This window comes from Sus scrofa, chromosome 4, assembly GCF_054392235.1.
Source record: "Sus scrofa isolate SSC_HxYL_T2T_F1_AM1 chromosome 4, Sscrofa_HxYL_maternal_Yorkshire_Landrace_v2.0, whole genome shotgun sequence".
NCBI classification, from domain to species: domain Eukaryota; kingdom Metazoa; phylum Chordata; class Mammalia; order Artiodactyla; family Suidae; genus Sus; species Sus scrofa.
Window position 1 is genome coordinate 96,760,131 of NC_139386.1, and position 5,177 is coordinate 96,765,307.

Genomic DNA, 5,177 nt, shown 5'->3' on the forward strand with positions numbered 1-5,177 from the left:
GCACCTGAGGACCCCTTTTATTCCATCTTGTGGGATTTTGCCTGAGAATCTGGCTCTCCCTCCCACTGCAGTGGAGGGGATGTTCTCAGGTCCGTTGAAAGGTTAAAGGGCCACCGCTTCCTCTTGGGGAACAGGCAGAAGACAGTGTCCGTACTTATTGAAGATTCGGAGGTAAAGGAATACAGAGAACATTTGTGAGTTGAGGGGGGACCCCTCCCTCAGGCTAATGGGGTGCAGTGGGAAAATTGTTTCCTACCAGTTGTTTAAACCTCACTCAAGGAGTTCCCATCATGGTGCAGCGGCAACAAATCTGACTAGGAACCATGAGGTTGTGGGTTCGATCCCTGGCCTCGCTCAGTGGGTTAAGGATCCGGCATTGCCGTGAGCTGTGGTGTAGGTTGCAGATGCAGCTTGAATCCTGTGTTGCTGTGGCTGTGGCGCAGGCCTGCAACTACAGCTCTGATTGGACCCCTAGCCTGGGAACCTCCATATGCCGTGGGTGTTGCCCTAAAAAGACAAAAGGCAAAAAAACCCAACTCACTCAGAAGGCAAGATGAGGAAGAGTCAGGAAACCCTAAAAGAAATGATTTGAAGCATCAGAAATATTTAACTCTGGGAGTTTCTGTCATGGCACAGCAGGAACGAATCCAACTAGTATCCATGAAGATGCAGGTTCGATCCCTGGCCTCGCTCAGTGAGTCCGGGGACTCGGCATTGCTGTGAGCTTGGTGTAGATCACAGCTCGGATCCTGCATTGCTGTGGCTGGGGTGTAGGCCAGCAGCTGTAGCTCTGATTTGACCCCTAGCCTGGGCACCTCCATATGACCCAGGTGTGGCCCTAAAAAGCAAAAAAAAAAAAAAAATTAACTGGGAAGAGACAAGATGACAAATACTTTTCAATATCAAAATGGTTGTTTGGGAAAGAGGGGGCTGCCGACCGCAGACAGACAGCATTGCCCTGAAGGCAGAATTATAGCCGTTGGGAGAAAATTGCAAGAAGGCAGATTCATGCTCAATAGAAGGGAGAAATGTCTTCCAATTAATCCTGCCAAAATAATAGAAAAGCCTCGGTTTTTTTTTAAATAGCAATAATAAATTAACAATACTGCATGTTTACATCTATTAGGTTGAACCATGTAAAACTGCTGATGTTCAACCATTTTTGACCTACAAAAAACAGCAGTTTCCTATGGCTCGACTTACTACATTTTCCATCTCAGAATAATTTCCAAAGTCCTTTTAATGGCTTACAAGTCCTCACAGGATCTGTCAGACCCTGTCTTTCTCCCTTCCTTCCTTCTTTTTTAAAATGGGAGTTCCTGTTGTGGTTCGGCAGGTGACATACCTGACTAGCATCCATGAGGATGTGGGTTCGATCCCTGGCCTTGCTCAGTGGGTTAAGGATCTGGTGTTGCGATGAGCTGTGGTATAGGTTGCAGACATGGCTTGGATCCTGTGTTGCTGTGGCTGTGGCTGTGTCTGTGGCGTAGGTTGGCAGCTGCAGCTCCGATTTGACCCCTAGCCTGAGAACTTCCATATGCCACAAGTGCAGCCCTAAAAAAAGCAAAAAAAAAAGAATAAATGTGGAGCACTTCACAAATTTGCAGATCACCCTTTTTTACAGGGGCCATGCTAATCTCTAGATTGTTCCAATTTTAGTATATCTGCTACCAAAGCAAGCACCTATCCTTTCTTTTTTGGCTGCAGGTGCAGCATGTGGAAGTTCCCCAGCCAGGGGTCGAACCCACTCCACAGCAGCAACCCAAGTCACCGCAGTGACAATGCAGATCCTTAACTGCACCACAAGAGGACTCCCCTATCTTTCTTTCCAAGAGGATTTTCTACCACCGCTCTTTAACTCTCCCTGGACAAACACTTCGCTGGGCCTTGAACCCGCCTGCATGATCAGGACACTCAACATGGCGGTCAAGATGGCGGTTTGCTTGCTCTCTCTCCATCCCCTGATTGACCAGGGCCTGCCTCACCTACACCCCACTCAAATGATTAACCTTCCCCCTTAATCACAGACCCTAATCAGTAAATTCCTACATGCTTGCCCACATCCCAGCTAGTGCTTGTCTTAATCTTTAGATCAGAATGGCTTCCTTCAATTGTCTAACAAAGGGAAGAGCTCAAACTTGACCCATAAAGGCACTTGGCCTGAGGGGCTAGGAGGGCTGTGCCCCTTTGCTGGTGTCCCTGATAATCAATGAGCCATCCTAATACCCCTGTTAAGTGACAATCTCCCCCCCGCCCCGACCCCCGCTCCTCGAGAGAAACTGCTTCTATACCTGGGTGTCACTCCAGGACCCTTTTGCTCCAGACCTCCCATGTATTAAACCATTGATGTCTCTGTCGTGGACTCCAGGCTCTTTCTTCCTTCTTGAGTCTAGGCAAGAACAGGGCTTGCAGACCTGAGTTGCAGCCCAACACCTCTAATCTCATTTCTTGCCTCAGGGCCTTTGCAGCTGCTGTTCCCTCTTCCTAGAATATTCCAAGTTTACCTGTCCCCTTGTCTTAGAGGCTTTTTCTCACCACCCACCATAAAGTCCATCAGACTCCTCTTCCTGCTGTCCCTCGGTGTCCCTCATCCCCTGCTGTGTTGTCAGAGCCTGTACCCTTTCTGTCATACACCTATTCCTCTATTAGCCATTTCCCACCATTATAATATAAGTGCCATGGGAACAGAGACTTCACCTTGTCCCCTGCCTTATCCCCAGGGTTTGGAATATTGCAAGACACATGGTTAGTATTCAATAAATATTTTTTACATGAATGAAGGAATGATTTTTATCAATGAGGAAACCGAGGCCCAAAGAGGTCAAACGATTTTCCCAAAGGTACAGAGCTGGTGCCTGGAAAAGCTGGAGGGAAGGCCAGACAATCAGATCCCAAAGTCCAGACTCCATAAAAAGCCACCTGCTTTCATGTTCCCTGATGGTCCTGACACAGAGCGCACTTATCTCTGAGGCTCCTCCTTTGGGTCGGCTGTTGGACCAGACGGCCGCGGAGATTTTCAATTTTTTGAGATTCTGTTCTCCACAGGTAGGCATCTATTTTAGTGAGGGCTCTGAGAAGAGCAAGGTTTTGGTCATCCCTCAGGCTGCAGCATCACTGAGGAGCCAGGCTAGCCCTGCTGACACAATAACTGTTTGCAAAGTCCCAACCAGTGTCTCTTTGGGGGAGAGAGAACATTCATCTGAACTTCAAAATATGAAATATTCCCCAGTTTGCAAATGAATGCAGGATGTGTTTGCCTAGCGACCACCAAGAGAGCAGTATTATGTGGAGAGGAACAAAAAGACAAAGCTCCCCCGTTCAATTCTGGGAGCTGATGGCTCTGCTCTCCCCGGGAGGTCGCCTCTGTGTAGCTAATTACAATGAGTAAAGGAAATGGGAAAGTGAGTGCCGAGGAAGTGATCTTTCTCCTCCCCCAGGTTCCCGCTTTGCAAAGAGCTGGTCTTCTGCTTTTAGAACCCTGGGGGCCTTGAAGATGGGCTGTATGGTCCCAGCCAGGGTGGGCATAATCTCCCAATATCGGGTCACAGTTAGGTCTGCCAGGATGTGGTGTGCCAGTGTAGGGCTGGGGCGGGGTGCTTGCAGGAGCAAGGTGTGTGGCGTGGGATGCTGCACGGAGTGGGGATGGGGTGGGGGTGGGATGCTACAGAGTGTTAATAGACCCAGGTAATCAACTCACATTTGAATTGCGTTTAGCAATTTACAAAGGGCTTTTGTGTACCCCCTCTCTTTGAGTGTTTGCAACATTTTACAGATAAAGCAAAGGCAGCTCAGAAAGACAGGCCAACCTGCCCTGAATCAGAGGAGACACAAATTCTTATCCTAGATTCCATGCTCTTTTCGTACCCCCCACCTGGTGGGGGGGAGGGGCAGCTGTTGACATCTTTTGTGCTGTCTTTATGGAGAGGTGCAAAAGGGAAGGGGGCACATGCTCACTGCACCCCTCTCTCCTGGCTGCCACAAGCTAACATTTACTGTTGCTGCATACTCACGGGGTAGGAGCTCTGCTAAGTGCTTCCTATGGGATAGGAACTATTAGTCCGTTTCACAGGGAGAAAAAGTGAGATGCAGAAAGGTTGAGTAACTGACTGTAGGAGAGCAGAATTTGCCACACTAAAATTTCTTTCCTTCTTTCTGGCATGCTGGTAGAATGCAGAAGTTCCTGGGACAGGGATCGAGCCATGCCACAGCAGCAACCTGAGACCCTGCAGTGACAACACCAGATCCTTAACTTGCTGTGCTACAAGGGAACTCCTAAAATATGTTTTTAGCCTTTTTTTTTCTTTTCTTTTTATGGCCTATTCACATGAAGGTTTGGCAGATGAAGTTCCCAGGCCAGGGATCAGATCCGAGCTGCAGTTGCAACCTACACCACAGCAACACCAAATCCTTAACCCACTGTGCCTGGCTAGGGATCGAACATGCATCCCAGTGCTCCAGAGGCACTGCCAGTCCAGTTGCGCCACAGTGGGAACTCCCACATGTCGTTTTAATTGGGTTATGTGCTGTGAAACGGTAGACATGGGCAGAGCTCTGAAAATCTGGTGGGAGTTGCCCCTTTGTAAAAAACATTTAAATTTGTAAAAGAAATCTCCATTTGATGAAGATGATATTTAAGGGAAGGGCTTTGGCCATTTTGGTGAGTTATTCAGTTTTCCGCAGTCTACAGGCTACTAAACTTTTGTTTGATTTTCTCCCATTACTCTGCCTCATGTCAATTTCATTCTTAGACCAGACAGAAAAACCTGGGAGGGCAGAAGAAAATTTCTGCCTCCCCAACATTATCCAAGGTTGAGCAGGAGCCAACAGCAAAGCTGTGTGTTAATCGCGACAGGACACACTCTGTTGTAGCAACAAACAACTCCAAAATGTCAATATCTTTACAAAACACTGATTCCCTTCTCCCTCAAACTACATGTTCATCAGGAGTGGGCCAAGGCGCTCTGCTGCACAGCATCACTCAGGGACCCAGGCCAAGAGGGACTCCACTGTTACGAAGCTGCGCCATCTGGAATAAATGAGCTCCTGTCGCTATGGCAGGCGAAGAAAGAGCTGGAGGGTCTCAGACTAGCAATTAAATGCTTGGGTCTGGAAGTGACATGTCACTTCTGTTTCTAGAACACTGGCCAAATCTAGTCAGGTTGGCCTCGCCCAATAGC

At 48.2% G+C, this 5,177-nt stretch overlaps 1 non-coding gene across 1 annotated transcript; it reads right to left on the reverse strand.

Annotated features, from left to right (window-relative positions):
- Positions 1-1,577: 1,577 nt before the first annotated feature.
- Positions 1,578-1,679, reverse strand: LOC146404043 (U6 spliceosomal RNA). Its single transcript, XR_014845076.1, has one exon. It is a non-coding gene; the product is annotated as a U6 spliceosomal RNA (small nuclear RNA).
- Between the last annotated feature and the right edge of the window lie 3,498 nt (positions 1,680-5,177).